The sequence below is a fragment of the Danio aesculapii genome, chromosome 20 (assembly GCF_903798145.1).
Source record: "Danio aesculapii chromosome 20, fDanAes4.1, whole genome shotgun sequence".
Lineage (NCBI taxonomy): Eukaryota > Metazoa > Chordata > Actinopteri > Cypriniformes > Danionidae > Danio > Danio aesculapii.
In genome coordinates, this window is record NC_079454.1 from 32,027,094 (window position 1) to 32,040,470 (window position 13,377).

The following is a 13,377-nucleotide window of genomic DNA, read 5'->3' on the forward strand; positions in this document are numbered from 1 at the left end:
TAATGCATTACAATATTGAGTTATTTCCAAAAAAGTAACTAGTTATGTTACTTAGTTACTTAATATAGTAAGTAATGCGTTATGTTACTTTTAAGTTACTTTTGCGTTACTTTTTATTTCCTGGCTGAGGCTTGATCTCTTTCTGAACATGTTTTTATTCCTTTCTTTTTTAAATAGAGGAGCTCTGCGATTAACAATGCAGTGTAAAACCTACACCTACATTTACCTTTAAAAAACAAATAAAAAAAAATAATATTTTAGGATAATGTTATCTGAGAACTTCCTCACCCCCCAGCTATACATGCCATAAATACATAATGTTGAGAGTTTAAAGTAATGTATTTGCTACTTTTGTACTATTTGTCTTAAGTAAAATGACTGTCTATCCAACTTTCATTTTCTTCAGTGTGTTTAAAATAATAAACACATTCTCTCATTGACTGTGTGATTCATTGTGACGACTTTAATTTTAATTCAGCAATTTATTTTTCAAAAGCTAATTAATTAAACTAATAAGTAACTTACATTTTCAAAAAAGTAAGTCAAATATTATTCTTTATCTTTTAAATGTAATGTGTTACTTTATACATTTACACAATTATATGAATAGTAGTATTATTACTCACTTAACTTGTAGGCATTACCCCCAATACTGTTTATAAGTGTTAATAAGCAGACAATATCTTAATAGTAGGTAGGTAATAAACCACTAGATAATAGTCAGAATTGGTCCCTAAATGAAAGTGATAATGAATTAAAATGAACATGAGTGATTCTATGACTACATTGTGTGATTATGATTACAATATTTGCTAAATTTTCATTTTGCAACCTGAGAGTGAATTCAAACTGACCTCCAATAGAAACTGAAAACACATAGAGAAAGATTACCGTAGATGCTGTTAATAAAATTTCAAATAATTTGTATGACTGTACACGCAGCCATACATGTCTAAAAAGGTGAATATTTTAACAAGCTCTAAACTTATTTTGAGAAAGGTCATTCCAGTTTTAGACTTTGCCCTCTTACCTACTACTGAGAGTTATAAATTTTCTGGCCTTAAAAACGTGATGGACTGTTGTTTGAATTGTTTGAAACTTACCAGGCTTCAAAATCTGTGCTGAAAATTGGAACCAATCAGGATCCATGACTAGATTTTATCTCCAATTTTTTGGGAGGTGAAAGTCTGGTATAATTTAGGGTAAAACTTCTGTAGTCTGTGCCTAGTATTATGTGCAAAAGAGTTAAACATTTAGAGCGCTGTACTGTAGGTAAGTAGCACTTTTTTGTCAATTAAATGACAGAATTTAATAATTAACAAGTACATATAATAGTGATATAAATATTTTCTTGACCTGATGAGAACTTGTTTAATGAAAATGCAGGACAACCAGCTAAAAGAGCATTACAATCATCCAGTCTGCATTTCAGCATGAACTTTTCTGCATCAGAAACTGACAATGTGTGGTGATGTGTACAATTTGGAAAAAGGCAGTTTCTGTAAATTAAGAAATGCAGTTTTTAAAAGTCAATTTGTTGTCTAATACAGTATAACACCCAAGTATTTGACTCAACATGATGAAATAACTGTACATCAGTCTAAAATCAAATTGATTTGATTCTGTCTTATGCATGAGTTAGTATCTCTGTCTTGTTTGAATTACAAATAAGAAAGTTACTGGTAATCCAATTTTTAGTATTAAGCGGACTCTGTTAGCGATGATCATTTTGACATTTCAGCTGGTGTAGATGAAGGATGAATAGAATGTTTTCTAATAATATTGGCAAGGGGCAGCAAATACAGTACACTGAATACATGAGAATGCCTAGGACAGATCTTTATGGCACTTCATACTTTATTGATATTAACTAGATTTTTTCATATTTTATTTTTAATCCTTTATCAAAAGGTGTTCATTTTCTTTGTTTAGAACTTTTTGTTTAAATATACCTATGCATTCTCTTCACGTGTGCACATAGTGAGCAGAAATTTAATAATTTTTCGCTGTCAGCCATGATTGAGACTCCCACACTATTGTTAGCCTCTTCTCACTTTTGAAGGGTTGATCATTTTTAGTGTTGCAAACAAAAAGCATTATGAAATATCTATTTTGACTCTTCTTTCTTGCTGATTGGCCTTTAATGTTATGTTATTAGGGAGGGATGCGTTTCCACGGTATGTACAGTCAGATAAGGTGAATGAGCGACTTGTAGTAAGTAAGAGAATAAACAAAAAAAATGTACTTGGAAATTAGCATTCTCTAAATGTAGGAAAATACAATTGACACAGTTTTAATGCTAAGCAGTGGCAATTATTTTTAATCTTTCTGTCCTTGTTTGCCCTGTGACCTTTCCGGGTGACCTCCAGCCTCTTCAGTTGCTCTCAATCCTTCACTTATAGTTTTATGGCGATAGTTTAATCATTACTAGGTGGTTAGAGAAGGTCAGTGCACACTTCAAATATACTGAGCCCACTCGCCACTTGTGATTACATCACAGACGGTTCACATTCAGTCACATTCACATTCAGTGCTGTATTACTGTATATCTCATTCTCTCCCTACATATCCAATGTCAATATATCTTCATTTGGGGGTGAGTAAATGACTAAATAATGGCTGAATTTAATTAGTTTTTTTTATTTTAATTTAGTTTGTGTTTGGCACTGGCATTAGATTTTTTCATTAAGGTTTGCCAGGCAGGCAAGATCAGGTTTCATATTCACCAGAAGCAATGGGATATTTAGTGTACATAACACTGACGTTCATCGAAAGCAGGGCATAAACTGAAAGTAAACAGACATTTATTTAAAAGGAATGTTTGTTTAAAATTTCTATTGATTTTGACAGCTTTTATTTATCATTTGAAGATCAGTGATTATCAAAGAGTGCTATAGCTGTGCATATATTTTGAAATATCAAGTGGAAAATCACATTGAACTGCATTGCAAAACGATTAAATAAGCTCTGCATGTCAGATTAGGGTAGTTTTCTGTAACTACACTACATGGAGCTATACATTTGTGCTGCAAACATTGTGTTCAGTTTAGATTTTGCAAGTTAAAATTTTTACTGTCTGTGTTGTACATTTATCCTCATGCCACATATTGTTCTCAAGCTGCATCCAAATTCCAATACTGTATGTCTGTCCATAATATGACATTTTCATTTTATTTTTTTTGCATACTTTGAAACGAGGCATATTTTTATGCAGTTTCACACAATAATGAAAATTGTCATGCTTTAAACACCTTCATGTTGTTCCAAGAAGGTCTTCAAGAGTTCACACTTAGCTGATGATTGATAATAAAGCTTGTTTGGCATGCTGTCCCGGGAGAGAGCCCTGAGCTTATGAGATCCTCGAGCCCTGGGCTCCCTTTTGTTTGCAAAGGGGAGTTTGAGCTCAGGTAGATCTTGATGAACTCCCCCAACTTATTTCTGGCTAATGACAGATAGGATGGGTAAGGAGAGATGTACAGTACACTTGCTAAGAGCTTGAGTATGGTATCTATTTGGTATGTTCAATTTACTTAGGTTGCACGTTTTTGGACTGTGGGAGGAAACCGGAGAACCCGGAGAAAACTCACTCGAGCACAGGGAGAATGAGCAAACTCTGCACAGAAATGTCAACTGGTTTAGTAAGGACTTTAACCAGAGATATTCTTGCTGTGAGGCAACAGTGCTAATCACTGGGCCGCCGTGCCACCCATATGGAAAGGAGGGGTGGGTAGTGGATGGGGGGGACGGATTCCTCAAGACGAAGATACTGAGATAAGAAACTCTGGTTATTGATAATAAGTTAGGATTTTTCTCATTGGTGAATCAATCATCACTTAAAGAGAGATTAGTTTATGTAGTTCAGTTGTTACTGGTTGTTGGGGGGGGGGGGGGGTTGAGTTGTTGCTTGGTGCATTGGGTTTTTGCACTTTTTGATACGTTAAGTTTTGATTGCATGGAACTTCAGTGTAAGGACAAATATACACTGGTTTCTTTAATAATTTGTTCAGATTTTGTTCTTATTCTGTAAATTTTTACGTCAGCTGTTCTGGATTTTATTTTCATTGTTTGATTTAAGTGTAAACATCAATTGCACATCTAATAAGCTTGATTTAAAAAGGATTTAATTGAATATTATCATTTTGGCAGGGTAAATGATCAAGAAAATATATTTTTTTTCACTTTAAACACAGGCACTAGTTCATATCACAGTTTAAATCTGTTTATTATTATATATTCTTTTGATTTATTAATCAACAATTTACCATATTCTGCTTTATTGAGTAGATTATGCAATTCTATCCAATCTTTTTTAACGTTTCATAGCCCAACCTTGTTTTCTAATCCAGGGTGCGCAGCTGAATACACCTTTCAGGTCTCTCACCAGCTGTATTCATTGTACTCTGTCAAACAGACTATTCATTTGAATCAGAATGAACCCTGCTATTGTTTATGCATGAGCAGTTATTATTTTATCTTCAACAAGCTCACAGACGCTGGCTAAGACAAAGCACATACATAATTTAACCGGATGTGTCCTTCTCTTTACATACCTGATGTAGTGACTCATTTTTCCCCCACACAAATCTGTGCTTCCTCATTTTATGTAATATAAACAAACAACATTTAAACACTACTTAGCGCTGTGCATTGTCATGGTTTATTTTTGCAGAGCTCTTGCTCACTGTTTTAGGCTTGCCTGATGTTGACTGTGATGGACAGACGCGGTTCAAAGTAGACGCTAGCTGCAAAATTGCCCTCTTTTACATCAGCTCTGCAGGACTGCCTGTCTCTAAACCATTGATTTCATCTGCAGGAGTCCAGCTAGAAACTTGTTGTTAACGGCTGCTGATGTGAATGTTTTGCGGTCGCGTTGGTTAAAGCACTTTTTGTAGCGAATGAAAGTCTCAGTGGACTGACTGTCTTGTTCAGATGTGTACAGATTTCATTTCTATTGCTTGTATTTCACCATTATAATGGCAAATCTAAAAGAAAAAGAGACTGATTGATGGAGAAAGAGTTGCTGAATGCTTTGTGGCAGGCAATTTCATGGCAATCAAATAATGTCTCAAACAGTTATTTTCATTCAGGGATATGTGAACCCTATGCAGTTTTTTAAACAGTTTGTGTTGTTACTGTAGTGTAACTTAAATCTTCTTTACATGTAAGTCATAGCTTTGCACTATGATCTGTACAGATGCCAGTGTATTTCTTATTTGCTGAGCTTCTCTGGTATTTATATTCTACCACATAAGGGACTTATGTTTGACTTATTAAACTTTCCATCTGGAGTTTTAGTTATTAATAAATTTGGTGATACATAGGTCTTTCACAGAGAAAGTTTCTCTATGAAACTGATGTTTTCATGAAGGCGCAGGAGGCTGTAGGGTGAGTTGTTTTCTTGCACCCCAAATAGGAATGCTCATGATAACCAATCAACCGTTAACTGAAAGGGTGCATTTTTAACCGATTAATGGTATCAGTTAAATGATTAAAAAAAGTTATTATATATATTTTTAAAGTTTGGCTGCAACAGTGGCCGATCACAGTGAACACGCTTTTTGTGTTGAGAGAGGCATCTTTTGAATGGTTTAGTAACAGCCGTGAGCGTTTTGCAGCGCCCTGCGCGCCTCACATATTTGCCGATGTACACTGTGTGCTCGCAGTTGAAATAAAGTAAACTCTGAGCAGAAAAAGCGTACGTCAGTCACGTCTTTTCCATTCTTCAATCAAATGAAAGCAGAGACGGGGTTTCCGTTGATTAAATACAATTTTTCTGTGGAGTGATCGATTTGAGGTAGCCGGCTATTTTTATTTGATGGAAGAAAAAAAAAGATGCAGCATATGCCGATTCTTAAAAAGGATTCAGTCAGTGTTTTTGTTTTGTAATCTAAACTTGTCATTTAGGTGAAAAATATCTAGGGCAGGACTATTTATTTTATTTTTTTTTATTTAGTTTATTCTGTTTTTCTACGCTGTTGGAAATGCTGCAGGTGCATGAAGATGTGCTGTTGTTCTGATGTTCTGTATGCTGTTGTTCACATGTTAAAATAAATCAGTATTTTAAAATGCAATATTTTATGTGTCAGACACAAAGTAGACACGTCAGTTATTTATTTTATTAAATAATTTATATTCATTTAATCTTAATCTGAGTTAACTGTTAATATTCAGTTAACCGAGATGAGCATCCCTAATACCAAATTGAAACTTCCTCTAAAATTCTCACCTTTAGGTTTTTTCAAACACAAAGGATTTTTGTTAAACTCAGCAATGAAATTAAAGACATTTTATTAAAATCTTAGAGATGTTGGGTCCTTGGAAAGCAGATTTAGCCAAAACTATTCAGTAAAACCTGTAAATTGTGTTGTAACAAATTAATTTAACAATGCACATCCTTGTTTTTGTCCAACTAACATATACTGATGACTACTATAAAAACAGTGGTGGTAAAATGAAGAAAGATTTACACTTAAATATTGTGAGAATTATAACAGATAAAGCAAAATGTTTAACTGGCAATCAAACTGTCAAGAAACAATTATTTAAATAAAATACCATAAATTGTGAAGTATCGGACTGTGAATTATAGGAATGTTAATAATTTTCCCAGCAAATTCACTACTTTATTGTTTTTTAATTTAAATTCACTTTTTACTGAAACAGTACATTTAAGTTTTAATTTAAAATGACATGCAAACTAGATGATTTTTTTAATATAATTTTGGGTGAAAAGATTTTCAGTAGAAGGACAGAAATCAATTAAGATTTGAATAAAAAATATTATCATTTGTATTGTGAAGATAAATTAAATGCTAATGAGTTTGAGTTTTGCAGTAAGTAAAAAATGACATTTTTTAAAAAGTTTTGGGGTGAACTACCCTTTATGATAGCATTACTTGTATTCATTACTATTTGGCTCCTGTATGTTTACATGCAGTCAAACTGACTGAGCTTAATCTGAATGAAGTTTCAATTGAATTTGAAGAAGAGGTGTAGACCTGAAGTAATCCGATCAACAGGGATTCAAAAATGCTTTTGGCACATGCACATTGCCATTCAAGTGTATTGTTGTGCCTGTGCTATGAAGTGCAGAAGGTTTGTTCTGAAGATCTACAGTATATATTGCACACACACACACATATACTTGAATTAGATTGCAATGTTTAAGATATATATCACATCTGCAAAATAGATGCCCGTAAGCATAACCTTTTGTATAAAGGATCATATTTTTCTAGTTTTGATTTAAAGAAAAGCTACTAGATGTTTACTTATGGGGCTGTTGGGAAACGTGAGAAAATAAAGGTGAAGAAATTGTCTAAAATATGGGCTTGTTAAAATGCAAACATTGCCCAATACTCCTTTTCTGTGAAAGATAATGAGTGAAAAGATCACACACAACCTAACAAAGAGCAATAACAGTATGTTTCAGTAATGAATTCCTGTCCCCAAATAACTTTTTATTTAAAAAATATATCTTCAAGAGATCATAAAATAGCTGCTGTATAACCACTTCTGATGTTTGCATGAATGCAGTGCACTTACTGTATATGCAAAGACTATAAGATATAGTTTCCTATTACTCCTTCATGCATTTAACAGCATAATCATATTGGAGCATATCCCAGTATTTTCTGGGACATGCACACTTCTCCTATAAGCCCTCTTCATATCCATCACAAAACCTCAGCACTGTCTATTCACATTGCATCAGTGTCTCAGACACGATATAGGAGTTGCTTTCTCATTATACTGATGGGGGTTTGTCTCATCATGACCAGCAGATCTCATTTGATAAGATCATTCTCTTCAATGGCCCAGTGAAGCACCAAATTGCAGCAATCTCTGTCTATTGTCAGTCTAATCTTTTTTTGGTTATCTGTTCTGCTTTCCAACCATTTTAAAGCACATGCTTCATGCTGCCAGGAGTGAAATGTTGACATTTCACATTAGGTGCTGTTATGTTTCTAGAATGGATTGTGAACGAATATCACATGCAGATATAATGGAACACAGCCAAGAAACACACAAATGTAGTTAATTAACAGTTTAATGACAATGTTATAACAGAAATTATCAGTAGCTCATGATGTTTGAGTGGTTTTATTTATGTACACTTTTGAATTGCATTAAGTTCGATGTTGAACATTTAAATTTGCAAAAGTAAAATGATACATTTTACTTGTTTGAATAAATATAGAGTAATGTCTTGGTAGAGTACAAACAATTTAAAAAGTTGCCTGTGCTTTTTCTGTATAGCATACCATTTATAAATAAAGAGAGTTCAGTCCACCCCCTCATGTTTAAATGAATGGATTCATTCATTTGTTTTCCTTCGGCTTAGTTCTTTTATTCATCGCCACAGGTCGCCACAGAGGAATGAACCGCCAACCTATCCAGCATATGTTTTACACAGCGGATGCCCTTTCAGCTGCAACCCAGTACTAGGATACATCCATACACACTCATTTACAATCATACACTACGGCCAATTTATTTTATTCAATTCACCTACAGTATAGCGCATGTCTTTGGACTGTGGGGGAAACCGGAGCACCCGGAGGAAACCCACTGGAACACAGGTAGAACATGCAAACTCTACACAAAAATGCCAACCGACCCAGCTGAGACTCAAACCAGCGACCTTTTATGCTGTGAAGCAACAGTGCTAACCACTGTAACCATGTCACCCAAAGAATGGATTCTCAACCAAAAATTCCCATGCTGATAATGCCAGTTATAATGGGAAAAATAAGTATTTACAAGTATATACAGCTGCTGCTAGAAGGTGCTTTGTGGTCAAGTACAACAGAAGCAAAGTCTGTGGTAATAGGGCAGATCATCAGCATTCATTGGTGGGGCTTATGACGATTTTTCAGATATTATTTTTGATGTAGTGTGTAATGCAAAAAACTGCATACACACATTAGAGTTCAAAGACCATTTAAAAGTAACTTTTGCTAATAAGACCCCTTAAAATAATTTTCACTTGCTTACAGCAAGCATCTTGCTGACAAAGTGGTTTAAAATATGGTGTAATAAGTATAAAGATTGAATATGACAATTAATTTGACTTGAATGTAAAATGCCTGAAGAGTGAACAGATTGTAAATGACAATGAATTTGTGTTTCTTGATGTATAATCCCAGAGGTTTCTAAATAACTTTTAAAATGTAACAGTTTTATGTTCAGCCAGCCTGATCTCACGAGAAAACGTAAGTATTTTATGTTTTGTAAGTTTAGTGGCTAATTTGTACGAATTCGTACGAGTTCAGTCACACAAAATTGTACGATTTTAAAAAGGAGGCGTGGCACCTAACCCCACCCCTAAACCCAACCATCATTGGGGTATGAGCAAATCGTACTAAATTGTATGAATTAGATCGTACGAATTCATACGAATTAGCCACTAAATCAAAAAGTTACGAATTGCCGTGAGATTGTGTTGGTTCAGCAGACTCATTGTGGTTAGCACAGAAAAGTTTTTTGTTGTTGTGATGATGATTAAAGTTAAATGCACGATATCTATCCATGTCAAAATTTCTACCAGAACCGACCAGCATGAAGTTTTGTTTGTTTAGAGGCACTTTCAATTAAATACTGGGACAAAGGAAATGTGAACAATCTTCTTCTACAGTTTTAAAAGTTAATAAACCTATTGAGTTCTCTATGCTATCCATGCATAATTATGTTTTAGTTGAATTTTAATTGTTTATTTGCAATTATCATTGATCTTTCTGCTATATTTGTGACATCAATTGAGAACACATGGAATCAGTTTACAGACAATTAAATTAACACATTTGTTTACTTGTTTCAAAATACATTCCAAAACAGGCTAACATTTTACATTTAACCAACTTGTACAATCTAAATACTTGCAAACTGTTGTGCTTCACTACTGACCCCTGCCTTTAGCATTTGTAAAAGAGAATCTGGACATGTAAATTGATGTCACCCTTTCTTTTGACCATTTAGACTGAATGGCAAAGGAAGGGGAAGATTGTATAAGGTTGTGTTGTGACTTAGAAGTGAGCGAGGTCACCCAGAAAAGTGTGAGATGTTTGAGGTGTTGCAGGAGAAAGCACACACTGTGAGACCATATGGTCTAGAAAGAGAAGAGCACAGAAGTAATGGCCACATTAAATCACCCTAGATTGCTGCAGTAAATCAAAACGAGCTGTTTTAAATAAGCTTAATTAGCTGAAATGCTCCTGAAGATTGGCAGCACACTGGGATCCTTTAACTTTATGCTTTAACGTGTTGTATTAATGTCAGAAAGTGTCTTAATGTGCCACTACATGAGACATTGCTGAGGATGGAAGGTACTGTAGGTATGAAGCAAATTAAGAGCAAGGAGCTCAGAAATAACAAGAAAAAAGAGTAAAAGGTGCAGGATTTGGGAAAGAGACAGATAAACAAGTAGGAGAGGAAAAGAGAGAGGAAAATGGCAGAGCAAGCGAGCATGAGGGAAAAACACCAGGAGGCTTGACTGAACAGGCTGATTAGCGATGCGGTTTGATGTCAGGACCAGTGCACATTTTGTACCTAATAGCGAGCCATTGATTTTCATTTCAAGAGTTGAGCGTTCATGCATCTTTCCATTATCTGAATCATAGACGAAAAGAAGTGAGGGGGAGGGAGACGTTGTGTGTCAGAGCGTGTGATCCTTTACCATTGAATAATTCACTTTGCATGCATTTCAATAGTGGGGAGGCTTTTAGTTTCTTAGAGCTGAATTGCAAGCTCAAATCACCTCACGTTTTCATCAACACTGGTGGAGAGAGCTTGTCTATTCACAGCTTATGTAAAAGAGACTGAGCCATAGGTAAATTGAATTAAAAAGGTAAATTATAACTGAGGTTGATGATGAAACCAGGTGCAAATTTGTACGTGAAAGTAATTGTGTTTTTAGATGGGAGTTATTTCAGCCCAGGCTCATTGAAAATACGTGCCTCAGACTACATATTCTTTGCGAAATGTTAAATACATTGCTATGGGTACATTTTGTGGCACATTTTAGATGACAAATCCACTAGAGGGCACTGCTTCGAATTTTGCGGATGTAAAATATGTTACTTTTAGCGTTACATTTTTGTGTTGTATTTTTCAGATACAGTTAATTCAGGCAGGGCTTTTCATACAGATCATACAGATCTTTTGGCCCATTTCCACTGAGTGGTACAGTAAGGTACAGTACGGTTTCGTATGGGTCACCTTTATCCAGGCTGTCCGCGGGGTCTTAAAAAGTCTTAAAAGTTTTACATTTCAAAAACACAATTTTAGGCCTTTAGTCCTAAATTCACTGAAATATTGTTTTGTAGGTCTTAAATCATTTTAAACGGGCCTTAATTTTCCTTTGTTTATATAAAGCTACCCAATTGATTTACTGTAAAACACATCCGATCACCAACAACACATCTCAATAAAACCTTTAGCAAAACTACTCATAACTAATATTAAAACTGTAGAATGTTGTGCAATGATTTTTTTAAGTAATGTTGAACAAAAATGTACAGTTGAAGTCAGAATTATTAGTCGCCCTGAATTATTATCCCCCGGTATTTTTCCCCTTCAATTTCTGTTTAGTGAAGAGAAGATTTTTTTTCAACACATTTCTAAACATAATAGTTTTAATAACCCATTTCTAATAACTGATTTATTTTATCTGTGCCATGATGAAAGAAAATAATATTTTACTAGATATTTTTCATAGCACTAGTATTCACCTTAAAGGGCATTAACTAAAAGGCTTAACTAGGTTAATTAGGTTAACTAGGCAGGTTAGGGTAATTAGGCAAGTTATTGTATAACGATGGTTTGTTCTGTAGACTATAGAAAAAATATAGCTTAAACGGTCTAATAAGATTGACCTTAAAATGTTTTTAAAAAATTAAAAACTGCTTTTATTCTAGCCGAAATTAAACAAATAAGACTTTCTCCAGAAGCAAAAATGGTAACACTTTATAATAACTACACACTAGGAACCATTTATTAAGCATTAGCCAAATAGTGAATTCATTATTTGTTAAGCATTAGCTCTACATTAATAAACATTAGTAAGCAGTTTATAACTGAAGCTACAAATCGTTTATTATTGACTTATAACCACATTTATAATGTGCCTAATGATTGTACTTTCATACTTTGTTAATGATTTATTTTTCATTACTAAATTAAGTATTGCATAATTTACAACCCAGTTATTTAAACATAGTTGGTTGTTTTTAATACTATTCAGAATGAGTTAATAAATGATTAATAAACTATTCAAATCAACATTACTATTCAGGCATATACTAATAGTTCATTTGTATGTTAATAAATGCTTTATTAACTCAACTTCATCCAGTTTTGTGACCTAATCTAAAGTGACGACTGTCTATGCTTTATAAATCCCTTATAAATGACAATTAAAGGGTAAGTTAAATTCTAAACAGGAAAAAAGAACATAAACGACATTATTCACTCCTATTCATTTGAAGATACACAAATGAAACAGTATCAAATAAAATATAAATCTTTGCGAGCTTATCTAAAATAAAATGACTGTAGTTTAAACATATCTAAATAACATTGAAATGTTGCATCATATTATATTGTTAAATTGTTGTTTGATCCAATTTTATGTCGTATTTTGACACTCCTGTTATTCAGCAATGTTTAAACTTCACAGTAACTTAACTTTTTAGATAAGATTGCAAAGATTATTGTTTATTAGATACTGAGCCTTTAATTGTCATTTATAAGGGATTTATAAAGCATAAACAGTCCTCACTTTAGATTAGGTGACAAAATTGGATGAAGTTGAGTTAATAAAGCATTTATTAACATACAAATTAACTCAAATTATGAAAGTACAATTACTAAGCATATTACAAATGTGGTTATAAGTCAATAACCAGTTATAAACTGCTTACTAACGTTTATTAATGTAGAGTTAATGCTTAATAAATAAGGAATTCCCTATTTGCTAATGCTTCATAAATGATTCATAGTGTTATTATACTGTAATACTTTGAAAATTCCATTGCTCTGTTAAACATAATTTGGTAAATATTTAAAAAAGAAAAAACATTTTTAAGGGGGGCTAATAATTCTGACTTCAACTGTATGTATACAACTAAGGTCTGCTTGTTTTGACACATTATTTAAACTATATGTCTAGGAAATTACTAATTAGATTTTTTTTCTGCTGGCCCATTAAAAAATCCTTTGCATCTAGCCCTGTATTTGTCTGAAATTTCATTCTTTGTGGTGTTAAAAAGGTCTTAAAAAGTCTTAAATTTGAATTGGTGAAACCTACAGACACCCTGTTTATCAGGCTTGTCTCTCCACTGCCAAAGGGTACCAATGATACCCTTTTGGTCAGTGTGG

At 33.7% G+C, this 13,377-nt stretch overlaps 1 protein-coding gene across 12 annotated transcripts in view; it reads left to right on the forward strand.

Annotated features, from left to right (window-relative positions):
* The window catches only part of otofa (otoferlin a), a 130,262-nt gene that overhangs the window by 5,152 nt on the left and 111,733 nt on the right, over positions 1-13,377 (forward strand). The gene's annotated exons all lie outside the window — the stretch shown is intronic.